The 27,582-nt window shown below is 42.1% G+C and overlaps 1 protein-coding gene and 1 pseudogene across 1 annotated transcript in view; one reads left to right on the top strand and one right to left on the bottom strand.

Annotated features, from left to right (window-relative positions):
* LOC145285994 (uncharacterized) overlaps nucleotides 1-27,582 on the top strand; it is a 1,089,650-nt gene that overhangs the window by 1,001,011 nt on the left and 61,057 nt on the right. The window lies entirely within an intron of this gene.
* LOC145286631 (5.8S ribosomal RNA) lies at nucleotides 15,118-15,262 on the bottom strand (annotated as a pseudogene).

Below are 27,582 nucleotides of genomic sequence, written 5' to 3'. Positions count from 1 at the left end.
ATATATCTGCTTAAACCAGTGTTCACAATATTTAGGGTAATTTCTGAGCTATTTTTATTGATTGAATGTCAAACGCCGACCCCACAATATTATTATAACTTTTTAAACAAATCAAACCGAAGTTATCCATCTATATTGTGTCATGCATTTTAATAATACTGCACAAATATCTGCTAAATCTTTGTGAGACTAACCGTAGCCCTCGGCGCAAGAGGGTCCGTGTGTGCCTGGCGTGTGGGGTGGTGGCTGATCCTGTGGTCGGGGCATTAGAAGAAAGAGTTTCAAGATGGCGCCTGCCTGCTTTTATTAGAGACGGAATCTCGCAGGATCGCGCGAGATCTCGCGGGGATGCAAATTAGCTAGGCCATCTTGAGTAATAAAAATCGGTCCATTGGAGGTGCGAGTCAGTCGGGTTCTGACGTTCGTGGCGATCAGTACAGTGACCGTTGGGTTCCGTGTCTATTCGTGCAGTCAGCTGAGCTTTGTAAGTTGCCTTCGCGCCGTGGCTGTGATTGTTTGTTGGTTTGCTGTGTGTTGCTGTGGTTCTTCAGTGAAACGCTTCGTCGCCCACGACGAGTCTCACCGTCTCCTACACAAGATACTCTTACAAGCTATTTCGGCCTCCCCACTCCGAACTTGGTTTTCTTTTCTTCAATGGCGGATAGGTTCGATCTAAAATTGATACCGGAATTCGACGGATCCGACCCGGTACTCAGCTGGGTTGAGAAGGTCGAGTTACATTGTCAGTTGTCCGGCGTGAAAAATGTCGAGCGCGTGATTCCTCTGCGGCTGACCGGCGGGGCCTTCGCTGTATATCAGCAACTCAGCGCTGAGGAGAAGTGTGACTACTCGAGTATCAAGGCGGCGTTGTACAGGGCTTTCGCCACTGACCCCGCCACTGCATGGGAGCAGTTTGAGACGAGGTCTATACGCTTGGGCGAAACTGTGGACGTGTATCTCGCCGAACTTAAGAAGCTGACGGTGTTGTTCGGCGGTCTTCCCGAGAGGGCCCTAGCCTACAAATTCCTGTCAGGACTCCCCGCTGGAGCAAAGCAGCTCCTGCGAGCAACCTCTACCATGTCCTCACTACCGCTGAGTGACCTAGTGGACAGAGCCAGGACAATAATGAAGGACGACTCGACGGTGCAGGAAACGGTAGTCGCTGTCGCACAGGCCCCACCAAGTGGCGAAGGACCGTCTCAGGGACCCAGCCCGCAAGGTGATGTCATCTGCTACAGATGCAACGGGCGGGGCCACATGGCAAGAAATTGTAGAAGGCGGTCGACGGCTGTTCGCTGCTACCGCTGTAACAAGACTGGGCACATGGCCCGAGACTGTGCGGGAAACGGGGACGGGGACAAGGTGCCAGTGCCGACCTCTTCCCCGAACAGAAAATAAACAAGGCGCTCCCTGTCATTCAGGTCCGAGTTAATGACACGTTATGTTCAGCCCTCCTTGATTCCGGTTGCTCCCGCACCATAGTGTGTGCGGACTTCTGTCGGGCGTGGAAAAAGAAGAACGTCAGGATAACTACCATCACTGGAAAAATACGAATGTGTTGCGGCGTGGGTGTGGTACACATTCGCACAAGAACTGGGAACTCAGCCAACGTCGAAGCGCTGGTGACACGCGAAAAACCGCTGAGTTTCGACCTGTTGCTAGGCTACGATGCCATCAAAGCCCTGGGCGGCGTGCGCATAACGCGCGCTGGCGTTGTAGAGTTTCAGGATAGGCCCCCGGTGTGCGCAGCACTAAGAGTCGACCAGCCGGACTTCAGTGCGGAATTCGACGACCAACAGAAGGCGTGGACCGCCACTTGGAGGTGGTCAGAAGACAAGGAACCGGCCAAACTACAAAACAAAGTGGCAGAGTACCGTATGCCCGACCAGATAAGGCCTGCATACGAAAGCGAGCTCCGTGAATGGATTAAGAACGGTTGGCTGATTCCATACCCCTACGACAAACTTGGACCCCCCAAGGGCCTGATACCGCTGATGGCAGTTGCCCAACCTAACAAGTTAAAGGTGAGGCCGGTAATGGACTACCGTGAGTTGAATGCGCACGTTGATGCGTTCACAGCGGACGCCGACGTCTGTGCCAGCAAGCTTCGAGAGTGGCGCCGGCAGGGGTCCAATGTGTCCCTACTGGACTTGAGAAAAGCATGTTTGCAGGTCCGGATCGGCGAGGCGATGTGGCCTTTCCAGACAGTGATGTTTTCCGGGAAGAGATACTGTCTTACGCGACTCGGATTTGGGCTAAACGTAGCACCCCAGATAATGAAGGCTATCGTCAATGCCGTGTTGTCACAAGAAGAATGGATCAGAAAGGGAACATCGGCGTATATTGACGATATATACGTGAACGAAGATATCGTGTCCTCTTCGCGCGTAAGATCCAAACTTGCCGAGTTTGGTCTAAACTGCAAGGACTCTGAGCGGCTTGAGGATGGTGCCCGCGTATTGGGCTTGAGCGTTCAAGAGGAGCGAGGGATCCTGAGGTGGAGGCGTGGAACCGCAGTTCCCGACGTACCCGACGTTTACACAAGACGTGCCGTGTTCTCCCTGTGCGGGAAACTTGTGGGGCACCTTCCAGTATGCGGATGGGTTCGTGCAGCGACAGGCGTCATAAAAAGGAGGGCAAATGCGGTCAGCAAAGGCTGGGACGATGAGATAACCGACGAACTATTGGTTCGAATGTTAAAGGAGACCGTCGCTAGTGTGAAAAAGTATGACCCCGCCACAGGGGACTGGTGCGTGCAGGGAGACAAACTGAGCGTGTGGGTGGACGCAAGTTCTCTAGCGATCGGTGTAGTTTTGGAGAAAGATGGGGCCGTAGTTGAGGATGCCTGCTGGCTGCGACCGGCGAATGATGCTGCCCATATCAACCTGGCAGAACTCGACGCTGTAATAAAGGGCATTAACCTGGCACTTCAATGGGAAGTGAAGAAACTGCGTGTGCACACCGACTCACTTTGCGTGCACCACTGGGTGTCGGACACACTCACGAGCAAGGCCAGGGCACGCACCAAGGCAGCCAGCGAAATGCTGATAAGACGGAGGCTCGAGACTGTGAAAAAACTGGTGACGGAGTACAACCTGTCCGTAGACGTAGTGCTCGTCGCCTCGGACTACAACCTCGCCGACAAGCTCACTCGGGTACCACGGAGATGGTATGAGGCTATGAAGAAAGAAGCTAAGCCATTGCCTCTGTGTGCTGCCTCCGTCGAGGAGGACGAAATCAGGAAGATACATCACGACAGTGGGCACCCCGGAGTGCAACGGACCTACTACTTTGTGAAGTTGGCTAGACCATCAATACCAAAAAGCGCAGTAAGAGCAGTGGTCAGGGAGTGCCAAACGTGCCAGTCCATCGACCCCGCCCCAGCCAGATGGCGGAAAGGACAGCTGGGAATGGACGCGACTTGGAGTCGGTTGGGTATGGATATAACCCACTACGGCAGCCAACACTTCCTCACGCTGATAGACTGCGGGCCAACGAGGTTCGCGATTTGGCGCCAATTGGCAAGGCAGGATTCCACCAGTGTCATCCACGAATTGGAATCCATATTCTACGAAAGGGGGCCGCCTGAGGAGATCCTCACAGATAACGACACGGCGTTCTGCAGCAGGGAATTTAGGCATTTTATGGACAACTGGGGGATCCGCCTTCGACACCGATGCGCGTATGTGCCGAGCGGCAATGGCATAGCGGAGCGATGCCACCGAACCGTGAAGAGGATCGCGGCCAGGAAGAAGTGTACGATCGCGGAGGCGGTTTACAGATACAACACAACGCCTAAGGACACCGTGACTGGCGGCAGTGCGCCTGCTGATGCGATTCATCACTCCCACGTGCGCGTCAAGGACGTTGAAGTGTGTCTACCCGACCAACGAGAACCCCAGGGGGGAGTGTGAGACTAACCGTAGCCCTCGGCGCAAGAGGGTCCGTGTGTGCCTGGCGTGTGGGGTGGTGGCTGATCCTGTGGTCGGGGCAGCGGAAGAAAGAGTTTCAAGATGGCGCCTGCCTGCTTTTATTAGAGACGGAATCTCGCAGGATCGCGCGAGATCTCGCGGGGATGCAAATTAGCTAGGCCATCTTGAGTAATAAAAATCGGTCCATTGGAGGTGCGAGTCAGTCGGGTTCTGACGTTCGTGGCGATCAGTACAGTGACCGTTGGGTTCCGTGTCTATTCGTGCAGTCAGTTGAGCTTTGTAAGTTGCCTTCGCGCCGTGGCTGTGATTGTTTGTTGGTTTGCTGTGTGTTGCTGTGGTTCTTCAGTGAAACGCTTCGTCGCCCACGACGAGTCTCACCGTCTCCTACACAAGATACTCTTACAATCTTCTGATTATTTCGACATCTATTCTACTTTATGAGTCTCCGGTTTCAATGTAATTGCCATATTCTAGAATATCAAATTCTAGAATATATCATTATGTGTATAATATCCAACTACTATGACTATATTGTTATCTGTTTATTTAATATCGAGGGTTCCTGTCAGACGCTGATCCGCAGATATTATTGTAGAAATGTCTATCAAAATGAAATATATTTATTTAATTATTCATAAAAATGTAAATTTAGATTATAACTTACAATGAAAACTTATCTCCGAAATCCCAAGAGGTATTCGTTACATAATTCGTTTTACCGTGGCCGTTATAATTGTAGCATATTTGATCAAAATTATACACACTTATTGTAGTAAATTTTGTAATGTAATTTTAATACATATGTCAGTGTGGTCGCAGGTCTAGCTAAAAACCTTAGGATTTTGACGCATTTTGTTATTATCGATGTATATATTGAACTTAACTAATGTTGTTTAAATTGTGTTGATAAAATGTATCAAAATCCTTCAATACTTTGTGTCCAAATTAAATCAAGAATATATATGTGTATTAAAGTCTCTCTCCAGAACTGTAAGAACAGCTTTAGACGCATTTTATGTTTATGAATGTATTGTATAGATGCAAACTAACGATAGTATAGTACTCATTTTGTTAAAAGAAGAAATATACTTAACCTTTCATCCTGGGCAATGTAATATCATAATATATATGGGTATGGAGATTTATATACAAAACCTTAAGAACACTTTGCAATGTATTTCATTTTACCGGATATTTGAAGCGAATGCAAGTCCCACTATATTTAAGGATCGTTATTGATTTCACTGCACTATACTATTAAACTACCATTCATTATATAGCATCATGATAATTATAGGGATTGGATCATTAAAATCCCTCATTGAGTATTTTTTTTTCTTTTTATGGATGTCGAACGCACCGAGGACTTCACAGTACTATTATGATTGCTACGATTTCAATCGAAAATAGTTTACCAAGTACTAAGGATTGTGTAGGTACAATCTATATATGATTATAGGTGCCTACCTTTAAAACTGTACGAAGAGATTCTTACGTAATATAAACGTTTGCTTAGGGATAGGACAGACATAGCAGTATTGTTGTACTCTTTATTATAAAATGAAATATATTCATTCACGTACACTGACTAATTTAGTTCTAAAATATGCTCAAGGGTTGTCGTTCTATAAAATCTTAAGACGACGTTTTGGAGAATTTCTATTTATGCACACACGACAAGCATGAATAAACCATGTCATTGATATATTTCATCGGGTAATAAATTCTTAGTTTGCGCAAAGAAATATTACCTACACAATGAGACTTGGCAAGTCATGGGAGGATACATAGCCGACTAACCTGCGCCTTTGTTCTGACGTAGAATGGCTACATTTTGTGTGTTTAATTTTACCTGCATGAAAAGATTCTCTTATGCCAGTAAATATAGGCCGTTTTAGTTTTTATTCCCTGACTGTATCTCTTCATCCCCCACTCATTATTTGCTATCATACACGCAACACAAGTCTTCCAGCTCATCTCTCCCTCCTTTTTCAGACTCTCTTTCTCCCTGTCTTTCTCCGATTCTCTTTCACTTTCTCTTTGTTTCTCTCTTCCAGACTTACAAAACTTAAGTAATACATTCAATGATGAAGTAAGTTCAGTCGAGCGTCACTGGACCGTGTGGTGAATGAAATAGTCACTGTACCATGTGGCAAATGAAATAGTCACTGTACCATGTAGCGAATGAAATAGTCGCTGTACCATGTAGCGAATGAAATAGTCGCTGGACCATGTGGCGAATTAAATAGTCACTGAACTATTCGGCGAATGAAATACTCACTGGGTCATGTGGCGAATGAAATAGTCAAGTAAGATTTGATCTACTATGTTCGAAAAATATAACCGTATGAAAACCAAGCGGAACATCAATTGTAAACCCTAGCAGATGGAACGTATTATTAAATTTAAAAAAAAAAGAAGCTTTTTCTTAAAATCGATCGAATTCTTCATGTAAAAGAAACTGTGTCGCTGCAGTTATGATGTTATAAATTACACTTTTAAACTTAAAAAATGAATAAATAATATTTGACAGAAACGCTCGGAGTACCAAAATCGTTTTATTGGTCCGTTTTCCACATTTTTTACTGTCATCTTTTCATTTTTCTTTCGAGATTTTGAAAGATTTTGGGTTTTTTTAATACGCATTCTTTATTCTTGTAAGAAATCGCCACTTGCAATGGCGTGTATTGAATTGGCAAGTGAAAATATAATTACTAGTTTTCCGAATATGAAAGACGACAGCGGCGATCGTTGTATTGGCGCACGTGGAGTTGCGATTCCTTTGACACTTTTTATGAATACTATTTAAATGGTGAACGACTCTATAATTGTTTTGTTCGGTCTAGTTCTTCTTCTAGGCATCGTTATGAGGAGTTGAGAGTGAAAGATGAGAGGGCGATATTCGGGTGGGGGAAAACATTCATTCGACAAATTGCTTTCTATTCAAGTCTATATTTCCCTGCTTTCTAATGTCATTTTAAGGCAACAAAATAATATTCAAAAGGGAGAAATCAGTCAGTAGAATATATATATATATATATATATATATATATATATATATATTTATGTATGTATGTATAATACATATATGCATATGTATATATGTAATTATATATGTATGCATGTGTATATATGTATATGTATGCATACATTATATACACATGTATAATATATATATATATATATATATATATATTTATATATATATATTTATATAAATTCATATATGCGTATTTATAAATATATATGTATATATATATATATATATATATATATATATATATTTACATATATATATTTATATATAAATGATATAGATTTCTAAACGAAAATAAATGAAAATCAATACAGTAAATACATATATGTAGAAAATTGGAAAAAATGTATTACGTTTAAGATATTTTCAGGAAATGAAAATGTGAGATAATGAGAAGTTATGTTTGCATGAAAAAATTGGTCTATTACAATACTAAAATACCTATAATTTAGTTAATAAATACATCAAAGCGTTAACTAGCATTTTTTAAAAGTTGATTATTTTTCAACGGACTTAAGATATATTATATGCTATTTTCACTCTTAAAACACCGTGTATTATTGCGTTTAAATAGTTGTGTTCAAACATTATAAGTAAGAACTGACAATCGCAGAAATAATAATTTACGATTTCCTCATGTAGCTTGAAATGCTCAGTGTAATGCTGCATTTGTCGAATGAGTTCACCCTTTTAAAAAGTATATAGATATACACAGCAATATATGCATATGAGTACTATTTTGTATCTTGAAATATAATCATATATTTTAGATAAGATATAAATTACCGCATATCTATATATTAATACAAATGCATGTCATTTTAATTGTAGTAAATATTTGGTATTTTTATTAGTTTATTACTGGTTATAGTTTATAAATTCACCGCATATGTGATTTTGCTTTAAAATTCCATTTCAACTATATTTATGTGTGTTTTAGTGGGTATGCGTTTATTACACTTTCAATAGTCTTGACATTTTCACACCTAGATAACCTGTCTTGATATTATCATCAACACCGGCAGTCAGTGGAATGTCAATTCTCACGTTACATATTACTAGCAATACCTCATACGTACAACCGACAATCGTATTCAAGGGGCAATATTCATTTCATGTAACGTTATTATTTTACTAGACTACCCGTGACCCGTTGGGTCAGTATGTTATATTAGCTAGGGATTTAATGTATGAGCGTGACACTTGTGACGTAAAGAAAATAGTGTTTTGTAAAATAAGAGAAACATTCCTATAAAAGTATACTAAAATGAAAAAAGAATATGGATAGATATCTATGAGTCGTTCTGTTTATAATTGTTTATTTGGAAAAAGAAAACATTACAGTCATTGAATTATAAGTGGTTTGCCATACATATAGGTAAATGTGCACTAAACATATACCATAATACTTAAAGTTAAATTCAAATTTTGACATATTTTTTAATTTAAACGCGAAAAAAAAACAATTGGAATGCTGAAAACGTACCCAGTAAAACAATACGTTTTATTGTCGCGTTGATTATTTATTTGTAACGAAATTTAAAAAGAAACATATATTCGGGATCATTTATTTACGTTGGTAGTGTAGCCGAAAATGTATGAATCTTTTTTAAAGAAAGTTTTATTAAAAAATGGTGAGTACATTAAAAAAGAGGAAGGCGATGGATAAATTGCCGTTGTAAAATGCTCTTATGGTTGTCAACGGGTTAAAGCAAATTTATTTGTATGAAAATTGCGTTAAAATAACTTAATGCAATACGAAAATGAACGATGTAAAAAAAAGCAGAAAGTATTGACAATTATTTATTTGGATAATTTAAACGCGAAAACAAAATTGGGACGCTGAAAACGTACACAGTAAAACAATACGTTTTATTGTCGCGTGGATTATTTAGTATAATACATATATATCGTATATATGAAACAGGTCGACGATTGTACGTATTATTTGTAATCACGTTTTGTGTTTGCTTGCCATATCTTGAAGTTTTTTTTATTCAATAAATTTAAGATATTCGCTTTTCTAAGGACCTCCGTTTGTTCGAACGAAACCGGCCCGGCGATTTGTGTTTATTTGTTTACGCTATTATGGGTGTATATTTATGTATGCATGCTAAACCGGAAGTCATAAACCGGCCGTTGGGTTACACCACCCGTTACAATGTCATTTGAGTTTTATAATTATATAGATTTTCAGTATTTAACATAGTCTGTTCGATACAATATTTTTTCATACTCGATATGTGGCGAACCCTTAAACTTGCACTTTCTTTTAAGAGAAAACGTTGCTTACCTATTTTTATTGCTCTCTTTTGTATATTAGACATGCTAAATAGCATTTTAGCTAAATGGTATAATAGTTCGTTAACATTCACTTCCATTATTTTTAGGTATGAATGTGTATTTATGCTTGATTGACTTTTATCAAACTGCAAAATTATAGTTTAGTACATAATATCGAGTTATACCGGGAGCACACGATTGGATTTTAGATGCTTACAGATACATTTGAATAAACCAACTAGTCTTGATATTGAATAACGATATTTTTGAAAAAGTACGCCAATAATTTAAATGTCCACGCAACGTTTGCTCGCAAATTTCCAAACAAAAAATTTGGAATTGTTCTAAATATAATAATGTCTATTTGAACATTTTCCACAAAATATAATTTCTGTAACAAACTTTTGGCTCAAAGATCAATTCTCAAACTCGTTAAAATCATTACGTTATTAAATGCGATTTTTTTTTTCGATAAAGGCAGACAATCGGTAATGCGTTCTTTAGCTTGGGGTTGCATGAAGCGAGTCAAATAACCATCTTTCTTGAGTATTGGTTTAAAACCTAGGATGAGAGAAAATATTTTTTTAAATGTAACAACTGATTTGTTCTCAACAGTTAGAACATGTTAATAAATCACCAATTAACAGCATTTATGCACATTTTAGAGAATAAAATTATTCATTTTAAAGCATAGTTAGGCAGAAGTTTATTCATTTTAAAGCATAGTAAGGCACAAGTTTATTAATTTTAAAGAATAGTTAGGCAGAATTTTATTCATTGTAAAGCATAGTTAGCCACAAGCTTATTCATTTTAAAGCATAGTTAGGCACAATTTATTCATTTTAAAGCATAGTTAGGCACAAGTTTATTCATTTTAAGGCATAGTTAGGCAGAATTTTATTCATTTTAAACCATAGTTAGCCACAAGCTTATTCATTTTAAGGCATAGTTAGGCACAATTTTATTCATTTTAAACCATAGTTAGGCACGAGATTATTCATCTTATAGCATAGTTAGGCACAATTTTATTCATTTTAAAGCATAGTTAGGCACAGGTTTATTCATTTTAAGGCATATTTAGGCACAATTTTGTTCATTTCAAGGCATAGTTAGGCACAAGTTTATTAATTTTAAAGCATAGTCAGGCACAAGGAAAATCCGCGTTTTTAGAAGGCATATTAGTATAGTAAGATTTCTCCAGCCCTGGCTACTGTAAGCTGAAGGTTCAATATCTAATTCCGGATGCCGCTAAGACTCGGTTAAATGTACCCTTGGAGCAAAAAACCGACTACACACATGAGCAGACGGTCACAAAGCAGGGACTTTCAGCGGACCAGGAGGAGAGGAAAGCGTTAATGGAGCACGCTAGAAGGGCGAATACACAACGGAACACTCATGAGAGCGCCTTCGACAACACAACGGCGCGTGACTTCGCTCCTAGTCCGACAGCTGCTTCCAAATTCCGACTCGACATCTTCATCCACCTCGCGTGGCAGGTATGCTAGAGGTTAACAATGACGACGATGGCATCGTGGCATCGGGGCGGTTTGCGCGATCCGAACTTGAGTTTGGATTTCGTACTTTTTAATCCCAACAACTTTATTATATGCTATCGGAGCTTAAATTACCATGACTGTTGGCACCAAACTTTCCCTCTAGTTAGTCCTCGTTAACGGATTTGGAGGACACTCACTCCGATAGCGGGGCCTCGATAGAGTCCAACGTCATTATTTTTCGTCACTACCTCCCCGTGCCGGGAGTGGGTAATTTGCGTACGTCTGCCTGCATTCAATGCGGTAGCCGTTTCGCATGCTCTGTGTCTCCAATTCCCCTAAACCGTAGTAACCACAGTAGGCAATATACAATCGCCGACAGAAAGGCCCGTCACCGGGCCTGAAAATCTGTGGGATCGACCAGTAAGTTATTCAGTAACCAAGGCGGAGGCCGCCGCCCGATGAGCCGGGCCACCGAACGAACTGAGTATCGTGCTGACTACAGGAGGACAGAATGACATGCATCAGACTCAGTTTTATATGTAACACTGCGACCTGAAACGTCCAACGTAGGTGTTAGCACACAAGGCATGGTAACGACGGTTGGCCGACTGATTGCGACCTATGTCACATTACTATTTCTAGAATTCCCAGTTATCGATCGCCTCCAAGAAGGAATGCAGTTCGGATGATAGGTCCGGCTTCTGAGCGATTCGTACATTCACCCGTTCTAAGATCTTGCGTAAAATTACACTTGTATTCCTTAAGCTTTGAGACAAGCATATGACTGAGTGGTTAAGTCTTTGAATTTCTGAGGACAGCCGGCTTGCTGACTGACTGCTGCCTACGTTGAAAACCTCTACCACAACACCACACGCGATGTCGTCTACTAAGGTAGTGATCAATCGCAGTAATGTCGCATGTGCGTTTCATCATTGTCAGCGAACGTTTTAGAGGCACCAAAGCGAGAGGTGTATAGCAGAGGCCCCGGCCGCGACGACGGCGGTGGCAAATTTTCTAATATCCCAGATGAGAAAAAGGCGCAGCCAGGCCCACAACCTCTGCGCCTGACAGCAGAGGCGGCGGCAAGAGCTGCTAAATCAGAGCAAAGGGTAGATCGGGCGAAGAACGATGTCGCCAATACCCGCGATAGAAGCTGTAACTATTACAACGAGGACGACTCGTTCCCTTTTTACAATCACATCGAGTGAAACTAGTCTGATCAGAGTACCGAGTCATGAGATGAGGAGGACTATGAACTCAAGTACTAAGCCCTAACAGGAAAGCGTCGCTGAACAGAGATTACGTTGTTTCTTACTCGGCAGCCATGTAAATCGATCGTATGGAAAGAACAAATAGAAGAACGACTTGATTGGTGGTGGAAACTGCAATTTTAAGGTCGTCAATTATTCGACGTTGAGCCTACCTGCACGCGCATGTGGTGGTAGGCGTACGCGGCGGTCTCAGTGACGCCTAAGCAAACGGGACTTAGTCGATTTCTTTCAGCCATCCACCGTATCCGACGGTGCTGGTAGTAGTTATGAATATAGTCTCGAGAAGCCCGATGTCGGAGGTCGGACTTTGTCGGTTTTTATACTTACCTGAACTGCCACCGACATGCGAGTTCCTCTTAATCCGCCGTTCACTCGTCAGCCGCTACCTGCTAGTCTTTGGGGCGTTTTGTTATTCCCGTTACGGCTACACATGGCTGTGATAATATTTTTTTTTAATTTCCATTCTTCACCTATTAGTGGTTAAGAACAGAACTGACCTGACCTGACCTGACCTGCTACCAACTATTGCTCTTAATCCCACCGTTTACCCGTCATCGGCCATCGCCGGGTCTTTTGGCTTTTTCGTTTTTCTCATGATTCCAGGACGGCAATGAACAGCACGTGTCGATAATTCTTTTTAATTTTATTCTCAACTTGTTGCAGAAGGGCGCGTCATTGGCATGGTGAAAACACGGTAAAATCGTGTAAAGGCAGCTGGCTACCGCTGCTCATTCGAGCGAGCATGTGAATCGTTGCTCCTATTCCGTGATTCCTCTAGTACTGGACAAGATAGCCGGGACCCCTGTCGACATTGCACACGTGTCGAGTGGTAGGATAAAACTAACTTATCTCACGACTGTATAAACCCAGCTCAGTTTCCCTGCCAGTGACTGCACACTCCAACGCTTGACTAATTCTGCTTGGAAATTATAGCATCAAAAGATCACAAACCGATATTTGCCATGAACACTCAGCTACTACTAGCTAGTTAGCCGTGTGGTAACTTTTCTGATATTTCACGGAAAGAATCGATAGCCCATGCGTTTGCGTTTCGTATTCGTACTGAAAACTGATATTGAGCGATATTTTGCCTTTTGCTCTTTTGCTCTACGCAGGGTTTCCGTACTTTCTGAGCTTATTTTGGGACACCAGCGTTACGCTTTAATAGACGTACAGCGGATGAAGGCGAAGACTTTCAACAACTTGCATACCGCCACCTTGCACTCAGGTCTTCCTTCTCCTCGGAAAGTGCCCCAGCGAAGACGGAAAATGGAGATTAGGCATGGCTCGGAGGCGGATGAAGCGAGAGAAATTACTACCAACATCGACGGCCATCAATGACCCCCGGACAACTTCCTCACAACACTTTTACCGATCGACGCCCTTCTACACGCTTTTCGCTTTTGCTATGCCGAGGTTAATCAAACTCGAGAACAGTGACGACTTCACGACCCGCGTTTCACGATCGGTCGGGTGGTTGCCGATACACGTTATTGACTCCAGTTGGCGGATGGCCGAATGCGGGAGTATTTGCATGAGATCTCCATAAGAGAGTGGGTGCTAGTGGAGTTGCTTAGGACAAAACTCGAGCATCGGCTAGCTCTGTGACGAAGAGTACACGCTCGTACTCTTCCATTCTTATCGCTTTCGTGCCCGAGGGGATGAGCGCTCATGGAGTGAGGCGAGGATGCTTCAACGCAGCTTCCAGCAAGATTAAGTACTTCGTATAACGGATTGAGTCATATTTTCTACCTCGCCTCCAGAAAAGGTATAGTGACGTTCACGGGTCTAACAGCCAGTGCCCTCCCTTCCGCAAGTGAAATAAACATGGAGACGTGCGTTTCCAGGAATGGAAGCGTCTGCGCTTATTGAAAAACCCGCTTGTCGACTTACACGACGGTAGCATGTCTGCTGACATACCGAATATGTGTGTGCAGTGCCGTCCGTGGGGAGAACACGCCGAATTGCCCACGCTATGATCGCCCAGCCTTAAGAAGGCGGTAGGTGTAGAAGAGTCGCGCATGAACGGAACAGGTTGAAAAAATAAGTGGCGATATGGCACGGTATTTATGCGACGGCAGTGATTTAGAGAATAATCGCCTCGCTGCACTCTTTTTTTCTTCACGCTACCCAGGCGGCGTGTGTCCTTTGTTCGGAATGTGAGCAAAATTTGTCCATTAGAGAACCAGTTCAGCGACATCCTCTTTTCAGAACCTATCGAGTTTTTGTTCGAGTCTGCCAGCACCGGACTAAGTCGCTGTGAACATTTCAACCCGTTATCTTCTGGTCCGTTTCATATTCTTTTGAACTCTCTCTCTCTCTTTAAAGGTATTTTCATCTTTCCCTCATGGTACATGTCGACTATCGGGCATGTCCCGGCAAATAGTCTTGGAGGAAGCTTGCAATCTTATCCGGGTGCGGTACCAACCAACCCAACTCCCAGATTAAAGACCGTCATTCGCCGACCTCACTGAATGGGCCTGGCACCAGCCCCAAGCAGCTTTGATCGAAGGAACTCCGAACTACACGAAACGAAAAAAGACTGCTGCCTTCGACCCATGCAGGACACGTTTGGAAGTCTTTTACTTGAGTGATATTCGACGTTAGACTTCTTCTGCTTTACTAGCCATTGCTAAGCGTATTCCGATTGGGTTCTTTCCCTCCGCTTAGCAATATGCTTAAGATTAGCGGGTCAATTTTTCTATATGTTCTGAGTTTTGTGGAGAGAGGAGGGGAATTTTGATACGGTCGCCTTTTATGTATAAAGATCATTCTCGTTACGCCGCTCAAGCGTCGTCGTGGGCCAAAAACACCTTATTGACAGAGAGCGAGACGAGTTAGCAGCGCTTGCGTCGGCAGCTGATGGCTATCGGCTGCTTCGGACAAACCCCTTTGTGATCTTCCTTCACAGTATTATTCAGACTATCGAAAGGGGAAAGACTTCGAAGGAAAGCCAGAGAAAATAAGAAAAAAAGCGAGAAAACTTACTTTCTCGTCTCTCCTGTAATGTTCGCACTGTGTCGAGGACCAAGCAAACACAGGGAAAGTAAGTTGCAGAACGTCATATGTCTTTTTCGTTAGGAAAAGACGGAACGTTCTGCCTCTCGACCAGACTTGGGCTTTCGCAGTCATAATGTGTGTTCGAAGTGTCGTAGTTCACTAAGCCCTGCAATTCTCATAATTTCTTGCGGCTGGCGGCACTATTCATCGACAGATGAGCCGAGTCGTCCTCTATTAAGGGTTTCGCGCTTGTTTTTTATGTTTGTTTTTTTTCTGTTTTGGTTTTCGTTTTAGTGAGTAGGTGTGTGCGAGAAAGCGTGACGGCCGTTGTGCTGCTTGCTGCAACGGTAGCACCAGCAGCAGTAACGACGAAAGCGACCATCACCTGTGGTAGCGAAAAGTGTAGACGCGGAAGCAGCAGAAAAGCGGGAAGTGGAGGAGGGCTTTTCTGCAATTCCTTTCCATAGTTGGCGTCTCACCACATTTTGACTCGCTAATCATCTGGCCTGCTTGGGTAGAACTGAAATCGCTATCTTTAGACAATGTTCACTTATAACCATAGAGACAATGGATCTATCAACTTCGGGGCTCGTGGCGCATTGGATAGAAGCATCGGGTCTCTACTGTTCCAGGTGAGAATTATTTGAAGATAGCGGTTTACATCCTACCTAATCAGACAAGAAGATTACTGATAAAAATATGGTGATACAGCAACTATAGAAACAGTAATTGCTGGAGATACATCATTTCTATTAATCATCTGAATGTGGTTTGAGGGTTGGTTGGCCGACGCCTGGATAGACAACAACTATGACGATGAGGATAACAGTTCGCAAAAGAATGAATACAAATATTATAAAGCCTCATTTCAAAGCATTCAAAACAAAAAGTAATATAACAACTTGATTTTTATTAGCTAAAAATTAAATTTGTATACATGAATTACTTTTTAAAGTAATATACACATTTGTGTGATTGTTAATTTCGTTCTGTATTTGAGTGATTGTTAATGTCGTGCCCCTACTATGTGTTCTCTTCTCGATCAAAAAAAGAGAGAAATCTACTTAAACATAATAAGTAGGATCTTTTTCTGCTTTCAGTAAGTGTTTTCGAATTAAAGACAAAACTAATATATAACATGTTTATAGATGAATTAAAATTTTCGTCAACATGCAGATTAATGGTATAATATATTGAAGCTAAAAATACAATTGGTTTTGATCTCAGCCTTAGCCATTTGCCCCGGTAGCAATATGATGTGCGTGTGATATATCAAAATTGAAGGTCTTTAAGTACTTACATATTAAGTAAACTGAGTAAATTAACGCCTGAAAATGCCGACATTAAGCAATTAATAATACTCAAGCTTTAATTCCAATCTTAACGACATGTAACCTTATAATCATTGTTAACATTAATATCATGTTGATCATTTTCTTCTTTCCATGATTATTTAATTCCGGCTATTGTAGTTGATCTGATAATTGTATTGTTTTAGTCTTTTTATTACCCACGTAATATGTTGTATGATTTCAATCTACAGGATTAAAGCTGTATATTTGTGATTAGCATTATTTTTTCAGCAAATTATTGAGAAAAATAAACAATTTCCATAGCACGTGTCAATCCGGTTGAAGAAAACAATTTCTGGCAAGGTTTAGTTGGACAACTTATACAAAGTTTCCACATAAGCCGAATTTAACACTTCAATCTCAAATCCTCTCCGGAAACATCTTTCAAACAGCCTGAGAAAATCATAGATTATAAACCCCTGTGTTTGCTCGGATTTGTCTCAGTACATTTGGAATCTTCTTCCGTGTCCTCCATCTATAATTTCGAAAGACTTTAGAATTTAAAGGAATTTTGACACATTTGGTCTTACGCAGATTTTCTTTATCATCGTTTGCTATTGTTACATCTATTTGGTTAAACAATGACTACCCAAGCCACCATAATCCTTTTTAGATTAACGACTAGTCGATAATCAACGTATTCCCCGTTTTGAAAAACCACCTTAAACCTCGCTTTGAATATTTACATATAATAATATTGCATTTTTAAAGGGTCTGATGATTTTATATTTGCAACCGAAATATGAACCCTTAATAAAAAAGCATACATTTCATGTATATATGTATAATTGTAAAATATACTGCTATGTATTGTGTATATCTTATCAGTGCTTACTTTAATAGCGATAAATATGTGAGTACAGTTTAGTCGTAAAAGATAAAATATAATTTGGCAATTTACCCACACAGTCCGCGTTTTATCACACATTAAATTGTCAGCCGAAATGCACATATTATTTTTACTATGTGTTTTCAGTAAAGATAGATTCGTCATCATATTTTTCTAATAATTATCTGTTTTTTTTTAGATGAGCCTTTCTCAAACAAAGACATAACCGATTTTACGTGATTTAGTTTTCTGTTTTGGTTTTGTTTTCCTTGGGCACATAACTTTTTTGATTGTCTTGTGTTAACAGTTTACATTATTTTAGCATGCGCGCAATTGGAATGATTTATTTGCATTAGCAGATTTCGTTTTCTTGGTGTTCCCAGTATCGGTTTGCTAGTTATTAATTAAAATCGGATTTTACTTTGTTTTTTATGCGATATGTGTTTTTTTACCTGGATTCTAGTCTAGTCTAGAAAGTTTATACATATGTATTATTTTTTTACTTGATTTTTTTTCCGACAATTATTGTAGCTTGGTAAACAATGTCTTTGATAAAGACTTATTTTGTAGTTTTAAAACTGCATTACTCCTACGGTTATATTTCATTTTGTAAAAGGTGTTTGACTCCTAATGGGGGTAAATATTTATTTTATTTGACAAAAATACAAATAAAAATGTGGCACAAGGCCGAAAAAGGGGGGTGGGGTTAATGTTGACCTAACTAACATAACGTTAACTTAACTAGACTCTTTCACCAAAATACCAAAATCACTCTGTGGGCATCCTAATTTAAACCCGAAAGTTACAAATATATATACATGATGTGGGGGGTTGGGGATAAAAATCTTATTTACAAAATCGGATGAAAAATATACAATGATAAAAAGTGGTTAGTAAAAAGAACCCCCTCACTACTAATTGTGGCGGATAAAAAGTTTTGTCAGTCGAAAAGATGTAGGTCCCACGAAAACTAACTTTATTCAAACACAACAAAAATGGCCTACATCTCTGGCAAAACAGTTTATCCGTCACCTAAGGGGCCGGGATTGGGGGTTATCGAACCAAAAGTGGGAGAAAAAAAAAAGAAAAAAAAACGAGGGACGCTGGGACAGGGAAAACCAAAAAAGGGGATTTGGGCGATGACAGCATGCATACTCTAGCTAAGTTAAAAATCGAACAAAAATGCCTAACTAGCCTACTCTAGGAGGTCCGATGCATGTCTATGTTTGATCAGGTTACCCAAAATCCTTAAAAAACCTAAGCCACTCAAAAAAGAAATTCAAGACTAGCTCCATTCACTTTACACAGTCGCGAAACTTTCACCCACCTGTCGTTGAAATTCACAGGAGCGAGTTTCACCTTCTCCAGCTTAATTCGCATTTTCAATCGATATTTGAAAATGAGGACAAGCTGGGGAGCAGTGAAGGTCTCATCTCCGTAAACCTCCTTCTGTCGCGTCGTCCAAATCACGCCTCTCATAACTGCTAGTAAACACAGAAAAACATAGCGTTCTTCTTTCTTCATGGTCGGTGCCCAGTTGCAGCACGGGGAAACCGACTCCAGCACAAAAAAACGCTCGCTCAGCATGCGAACCGTGAAGCCTTCAACTAACTCATACAACGGTCGAACGATGGCGCAGTGGAAGAAAGCATGATCAAGGTCTTCCTCCCATTCTCCGCATCGGACACAGTTGGGTGTCTCCGTAAAACCCGCTGCGTAAAGTCTTTTGCCGACCCAGAGAGCATTTCGTATTACCAGCCAGGTAAGTGATGCCTCGTAATTATCGAAGCAGCTCGACCCAGGCGCCCAAGGCCATATTAAGCGGCGCTCCTCCTTCGTAAAACCGAACTCCTCAATCTTTTCGTCTCGAACGAATCCCCTCACTAAGGCCCGATATAGCGCCTTGCGAGACAACAGCTGGGTGTCAGAGAGGCTTTCTTTGACCCGTAGAAGAAATCTCAAGGCCTGCCGACACTCGCGATAGAAAGGACACTCGTTTCAGGGCAACCTGTGTGCCTCCCCCTCAGCCGAATGCACACTCTCCAAAGCCTGAAAGGCTTTCTTAGTGTCTTCTATCCAGAAAACACCGTTTCCCTCACTTGCTGTACACATTCGATCCAGGTATATCAGCCTAAGAGTGTGTCTACGTATTTCTACACTAGGCATACCCAGACCGCCTTCAGACGGATGCAGGTAACAGACCTCCCGGGTAACCATGGCTTGCTTTCCGCGCCATAAGAACGCGAAAAGAGCACGCACCAGATCAACTAGTGTGGTCTCCGGGAGTGGAAGTACTGATATACGGTAAAGGATCAGGGGGTAGATATGAGAATTGCATACCTTCGCCCGACCCTTCAAAGACAGATTTCTCAAGGCCCATATACCTCCGACCAATTTTTCTCCAGCTGGAGACCGGGGCCAAACCAGACGCCGAGTAGCTTGCACGGCCCATCAGCCCAACCAAAGGGTCCCTGAAGGGGCATACCCCTCCAGGCACCTATACGTAAGCCAATAGACTTAACGTAGTTAATTATGGCCCCTGTGACCTTGGCATACCGACTTGTTTCTATGTCAACGACTCTAATCTCGGCACTGCTCGTTACAAGCACAGTCACGTCGTCAGCATAGGCGGTATACTTTACCGGGGTAGAGCCACCTGGCAAAGTAATCCCGCGAAGGACCGGATTCACCCGAAGCTGGCGCAAAAATGGCTCAAGCGCCAGCACATATAACATTGGGGATAACGGACAACCTTGACGGATCGATCTTGTTAACATGAAGGGTTTCGACCTCACCCCATTCACTTCAACCATAGCACCGGGGTTGGCATACAAGAGGCAAATCCAAGAGCGAAACTGGGGACCAAACCCAGCCGAGCGAAGAACAGCCTCTAGGTAATGATGGTCTACTCTGTCGAATGCTTTGGACTGATCTAAATTAATCAGCGCGGCTTCTGTGTCGACTTTTTCTACGATCAAGCGTATCGTGTGCAAATTATCTTGAATCGTCCGGCCCTTAACAGAACAAGTCTGTTCGGGACTTATTAGACGGTGTAAGACAATCTGTAGACGATTTGCTAAGATCTTGGCCAAAATCTTTAACTCTGTGTTTGACATCGTTAAGGGCCGGAAATTACCTATCCCATCCCCTCCATTTTTATCTTTGCGTAACAATTTAATGATCCCCCTGGTAAAGTACTGAGGTATGCACCCGTTCCTATGCCAGGAGTTAAAAAGTACGGTCAGCAAAGGAATAAAAATGGGCGACAGCCTACAATTCACCTCGTAGGGCAGACCATCTATCCCAGGGGTCCTGTCTAGCCCGACCTGTTTCAAGGCCTCAATGACTTCTTCCTCTTTTATGCTACCTTCACACCTAGCTGCTTCGGTCGCCTCCAGGCGAGAAAAGTCGGCTAAATAGGTGTCAAACTGTTCAATAGTCAGACCGGGCTCCTTGGTAAAAAGCTCCTGAAAATGAGTCCGAAAACCCTTCAAGATTCCGTCGTTTGAATTTACGGTTCGTCCGTCCGGCAATGTGACACTGGCGATGTGTCGATCTGCAGAACGTCGAAACTCCTCCGCACGCAGTGACGCGGCCATGTTTGTTGCCTCGTTTGGCGCTCTTTTTAATCTAGCCCTAACTAATAATCCCTGGTCCTCCCTGTTATCCAAGGAGTCCAGTTCAGCCTTAACTATAGTATAGCTAGCACTATCCCCCTCCTCCACCGCCCTTTCTAATCTATCTTCTAGCGCCGCTTTCGCTGCTCTAGAACTACGGTTGAGTCGGTGACTAAAATCAGCAGCGAAGGACCTAATGACTTTTTTAAGGTTGCCCCACCACTTATTCCCGATGATAGCCCCCGTCAATTCCCTCTGTATTGTTAGTAGAAGTCCTTCACATCGAACAAAGACGTGTTGAACTTCCAGTAACTAGCCATCCTAGGTTTAACACTATCTAAGTTTACTCGAACCCGGACAAGCCTATGGTCCGAATAAACTATACTGTGAAAACTTGGACAGCCTAAAAGCCCTAGGTCGACTCTCCTAACTAAGAACCGATCGATGTAACTCTAAAGCTGCACCGGATCGGAGCCGCGTCTACCTGTCCAAGTCCATGCTAAATCCCCGGGTTTTTCGTTCCGAAATTTATCGACAAGATCAAACTTGTCGACAAAGTCTCGAAACGCTTTAGCATCCCGGTTCTGGTTAGTATCCCTTGTGGTATTAACCCCACGATCTAACTCAGGATCCAGGACCGCGTTCCAGTCTCCCGCTAAAACTAACCGGCGAGACGAATTCATGAAAGGCTCGATTCGCCGAAAAAAGGAAACTAGCTCAGTACGGTTATTGGGCGCATAAACCCCAATAAAACGAAATGCCACATCCTTTACGGTAACATCCAGAACGAGCAATCTTCCCTCTGGATCTGCATAAATAGGGTAACACGATGCATCAAGAGTGCGCTTAACTAGCCAGGTAACCCCCCTTGCGTGGGTATCATAATGTGCTGAGTAGAGCTGAAAGTCTCTAAGGAGCACATCCTGATAGTCAGTTGGAATAAAGTGAGTCTCCTGTAGACAACATACATCCACACCAAGGCGTTGAAGGTCGCGTGCAACTCGAAGTTTACGAGAGGCGTCCCTCAACCCTCGGACATTTAAACTAGCTAATCTTAAAGAAGCCATCCTGAGCTACTTAGGGTTGGGAATCCTGATCAAACATAGACGGTGTCAAGACACCGACAGCTGTCCCCATGGATCCAGTGGTCATCTCAGTGGTGATTGACCCGTCAGGGGACAAACCGCCGATGTCAAGAGGAAAGGTTAGTTTAATGGCCATATATAGAGATGGGTGCATCTTTATAGGGACCCGACCAACACAAGATTTTTTCATTTCTGTTATTTCTCTGTCATTGAAGAAGGCGACAGGAGGATACAGGTTGAAGGCGCTATTCGCCTCTTCCATCATTTTCCAAACCCCGTTTGCTTCCCCTCTAGGTCTAACTACTGTTAAAATCCTCTTGGCTTTGGGGAAGTTTTCGGGGTTTGAGATGTCTTTCTTGTGTACTAATTTGAATGCCAATAGGTTTTTATAGTCCTTGGACGTGTGTGTTCATGATTAGTTCTTTCTCTGGGGTTATTTGACATACAGCGTTGCCAGAAAAAAAAGGGGGGATTTTTTTTCCGTGATTCTGTTTCAATGGATGTGCTTCTTTGCCTCTTTTTGTCAGAGGGAGTGGGAGGGGGCATGTCAGTTTTCATGGGAGAAGGGGGAGGAGTGTTCTGGGGTGTGTTGGCAGGGGTGGAAAAAGGGGAGGGCCTTGGACTTCTTTTTTTCTGAGGGGCGCCTAATGAAGTCATTTTTTCCCTGATAGGGAGCGAGGCGTTAACTGGGGCTGGGACTTTTTGGGGGGAACGTTTTTCCTTCGGAGCGGGGTTGGGCTTTTCGGGAAACAGGGACTCGGGGAAGGGGACAGATTTACCTGCTTCACGTTTCTCATCAAGAGAGTCCTTAAGTTTGAGTAATTCCTTATATTTATTTCCTCCCGGATCTCTGCTAGTCCTGATTTCTAGCTTTTCCTCTTTGGTGAGTGACTTTGCGTATGTTTTGGGAGCTGTTCTTTTGGATGGCACAATCTTCCACTCTCCTTTTTTTCTGGAGATGCTGCTTCAGAATTGAAGGTTTTTTCAAAATCCTCTGGTGATATCTTTGTAGGCGTGTCCTCTTTTTGTTCAGAATCAGGTATCTTGGATCCAATCAATGGGGCCGACTCTAGATGATCTAGGACCCGATTTTTCGGGTTTCTGGGGGTAGGTTGTTTTTTGGGGCACGTGTATGTTAAGTGCCCCACTTCACCGCAAATCCAGCATGCAGGTCGTCGTCCTGCCACTACGATTGGTAGTTTTTCCATTTCTGCTTCCATATAGTACGGTATTTTGTAGTACGTTTCTTTATCTAACAAAATGTCGAAGGACCATACGCCGTTATAATGGTCCACCTGTACTCCGGTAATATCTCCAAATTGGAGGAAGTACGCTGCTAAATATTTCCCTGGGACTACTCCAGGAACTTCAAAAATAGAGATAGTAGTCCTCCTACGTCCTAGATATTCCATTCTAAGAATGAAATCGTTAGTTATGATTTCATTCTGTGATAATTTCACACAGTCGTCTTCATTTTTGAACAGGGCTGCCCAGGTATTGTATCCACGCGCTTTAGTAATGCGCTCCGCTCTCATACCGGTTGTTTCAATGAGTTTGGTCACCGTGTCCTTTGTTGATCGAATGAGTTTCTTTGTTTTTCGGTCTATCACAAAGAGAGAAATTGTTCTCTTTGCGAACTCTTGCAACCTTGGTTGCTCCACAGTTATCCCCGTCTCGGTAACGAATTCGCTGCATTTCTTGGCTTTGGTCAGAAAAAATTCCAGGTCTATTTTGACAGCAGGTGGTTTTTTCCATCCTTCGTTTTCGGAGACGGATGTCTCCTTAACAGGAACCGGCGGCGCACAGCTGGCAGATGCCATGGCCGTCGGAAAAAAGAGCGTCCAAAATTCCGGTGCTAGTAACTAGCGTCGGGGGAAGAGAAGGAAAAGAAATAACAAATTTAACAAAGCAGCAATAACAATAATAATAACAGAAATGTATAACAATAGGCGCAGTAAACAGACGTATACGACCAAAAGACGAACTAATGTGATGAATGGATTCGCCAATCATTTTTATAACCACCGGCTATGCTAAACAACCAATGAAAACCTTTCAGAATTACTATAAAAATTGTCGAATTTTGGATTCAAGCAGTTCGCCGTTAACTACGCCACGAACCGCATGTGATTCTTGGCCGCCATCTTGGTTACTGATATGAACTACGCCGCCATCTTTGTTCAACATAATGTCTCAAAACTTAACAGGTTATGCGCCTAGCCATCGTCTTTTCTTTGACGGATCGGAATCTAAATTCGAATTGTGGAAGGTAAAATTTCTGGGATATCTAAGGATTCGAAAACTAAACAAAGTGATACAATCTCCAACAGCGAATCCTAACGATCGCAAATTTCTCGAAAAGAACGCGAATGTTTTTGCAGAAATGCTTGGACGATAGAAGTCTGTCTCTGATTATAAGAGACGCATTGGATGACGGACGGAAAACATTGAACATATTAAGAAAACATTATTTATCAAAAGGGAAACCGAAAATTATATAACTATATACAGAACTAACGTCTCTGAAATGTAACGAGGATGAAACTATTACCGACTACGTTATAAAGGCAGAAACAACCCCCAACAGACTAACCGTATGTTCCTGGACAATAATAACTCCAGCAATATTATGAAGTTCAAAAATGCTTCTGGAAAGCAGACACCACCAAATTACGCACCTCACCGCAACGTTTTCCCTAAAAGTAATTTTCCCAAGAAAAAGAATAAAATTATCTGCTATAATTGTGGACGCCCCAACCACAAAAGTGCCTAATGTCGATATAAACGCTCTAAAATGGACTCCGTAAAAAACGTTGGGAACTTTGAGGAAGAACATATATTTCTATTCACATGTAACTTTGACAATACCACAAACGGTAAAAATCTCCTATCAGACTGTGGTGCCACAGCGCACGTTATGACCAAGCAATCTGATTGTATTAATTTCGATTCAAACTTTAATGCACAAAGTAAGTTTGTCGAACTTGCCGACAGTAGCCAAATAAATGATATAGTCCTGAAAAGAGGCGATGCTAAAATATCCCTAAAAATTAGGCGAACTCTGTAATTGTATTATAAAAAATGTTATGTTGATACCTACATTCAAGCAAGACATATTTTCCGTGAAGACTGCAATTAAACAAGGCGCGAATATAGAATTTGGAAAAAACAAGTCAAAATTGATATACCCCAATGGAACTGTGTATGACATTAAAGAAAACGTCCGACTATATTATTTAAAAAGTATGGTTCCCTCAAAAACTGCTTATCACGACTTGGAAACCTGGCATAACATTCTAGGGCACTGCAATACAGCTGATATAAAAAAATGACCAAATGTAGTCGAAGGCATGAAAATAATACCTTCAGACGATCTCCCAAATTGTGACGTGTGTGCACAGGGGAAATTGACAAAATATATAAGCCGAACGCCAGACAAAGAAAGCTACGAAAAGTCTTTCACTTGTGTATTGTGATTTAGCGGATCCGATCAGCCCGATGAGGAGAAATAATCTAAGGTAGGTTTTGAACTTTATTGATGATTTTACCGGTTTAATTATAGTTTATTTTCTTTAAAAAACATATCCGATACTATCCTCGCCACTAAGAAATATTTAGCTTATATTGCCCCGTACGGTTCAGTAAAATATCTTCGCTCAGAAAATGGGACTGAATTTTTGAGAGAAGGTATCCTTTGCATTTGAGTTTGATTGAGAGCTATCAGAGCAGTGTTGTCTGTGTACAATAGTTCTGTTTTAAGCTCCTTCCTTGTCTTGGTCTTGCCCTTCAGTCTTGCAAGGTTTAACAATTTCCAATCAGAACGTAGGTGGATGAAGAAACCTACTTCGATGCTTTGATGAAGCAGCATAAGGGCGGTTGTTGGAAAGAGGGGGAACAGTGTTGGGGCCAGTAGGCACCCTTGTTTGGTGTCGTGGTTTTCGTCCAAGAGTTCGCTTTCTAGGTTCTCTACTACAACTCTCCTTTTTGTTACTTCGTGAAATTTTTTGATAATTCTTACAAGGTGATCGAGGCATCCAAACACTTTAAAGACATTCCACAGCATTTTTCGGTCAACCGTACCAAATGATTTATAGAAGTCTACAAAGTAGAATTCCCGCTATTATTCTATGGCTTTTTTCCTGAATCTGCTCTAAGCTGAAGGTCATATCTATTGTAGATCTTTCACCTTTCCGCTAGTCTGGCTAGCCGTGCTCGCACCATTTTAACCATTATTTTCCCGGCAGTGGTCAACAAGACATACCTCCGTAATTGCTGCAGTCTTTATTGTCAGCTTTCTGTCTGTAGATTGGGATGATCACGACATCTTTGAATTCTTCTGGCAGCGTTTCTTGTTGCCAGCATTTTGCTATTAGTTGGTGAAGTTTTCACATGAGTTGTTCTCCGCCGAACTTGTATACTTCAGATAGCATGCCGTCAATTGATGGAGATATGTTCATTTTAATATTTTTTCAATTGCTTCTATTACCTCTCCCAAGAGTTGGCGTGTCATTCAGGTTCATTATGCTGGGGGAAGACCATTATATAGCTTAAGATCACCTCATCCGTATTGGATTCTATATTCAGTAGGATGCCGAAATTATTTTGCTTATTTTGTAATTATCTCTTTTGGTTGGATCAGTGTGTTTTTCCCATCTTCTGATGAGAGGGTGTTAGTCATCTGGGCTCTAGGGCCATACACGCCATTCGGTGATCTAAAGAAACTCGTAGAATTATTTTCCTAAACTTGCTTCTGGCTTTTTCATCCACCAGGTGTTTTCCATTTCTATTAGGTTTTTTTTTCTGGACTTCTGCCCTCACTTGTTTCAGCTTCTTCTGGTTTGCTCTTGTCGGGTTGCCTAGCTTTGATTTCAATGCTTGGTTTCTTTCATTTATTACATCTCTAATTTCTTGGTCATCCTCATTGAACCAGTCCGCATTCCGCTTTTTTGTGTAACCAAGTACCTCTGCCGCAGCTGCTTAGCAAGTCCCACATTTGTTCTGGTTATTCAGAATCATCATTGATTTGTTTTAAGGCTGAGTCGGTTGGAAGTTGTCTTGCCATTATGTTGCCATTTTCTATCTCCGATCTTTGATGTGTCTAGCCTTCTTTTGCGCTTCGTTGTCGCCCTGCTGTACACAGGTTTTATGGTGAACGTTAAGGAAGTCTTGAGTGGTAGTGGTCTGCTTTACAATCTGGTCCTCGCATAGCTCTTGTGATTTTGGCATCTTTGAGGTCCTTCCTTCTTGTGATAGTCCAGGAGATAGCGTCTCTTTGACCTGGAATGTTCTCAGGAATAGTAATGGTTATCCGAATGTTGGAAGTAAGTGTTCGTAGTTGCCACTTAAAACTCCTTGCACAAACAGAACAGCAGCTCTCCATTGGAATTCGGATTTCCCTGTCCAAACTTTCCGAGAACAGGGCTCCATGTATTGTAGTTATGGCCCACTCTGGCATTGAAGTCACCAAGGAGAACTAACGTTTCCGCTGCAGGGAAATCTGCTATGGTGTCTTTCAACAGATATATAAAAAAACTCCTTTTTCTCCTCTGGGTAGGTTATTGTCGGTGCGTAGACGTTGATGATGGTGATTTTACGGGTATGGAATGCGGTGATTTGCAGTGTTATTATTCTTTCAGAGACTCTGCTGGGGCTCTCTGTGAGTCTAGTGGCCATTTCTGAT

Source organism: Euprymna scolopes, chromosome 10 (assembly GCF_053919585.1).
Source record: "Euprymna scolopes isolate OS-2025 chromosome 10, ASM5391958v1, whole genome shotgun sequence".
Lineage (NCBI taxonomy): Eukaryota > Metazoa > Mollusca > Cephalopoda > Sepiida > Sepiolidae > Euprymna > Euprymna scolopes.
The sequence above is the reverse complement of the archived record's forward strand: the minus strand, read 5'-3'. Positions and strand labels throughout refer to the sequence as shown.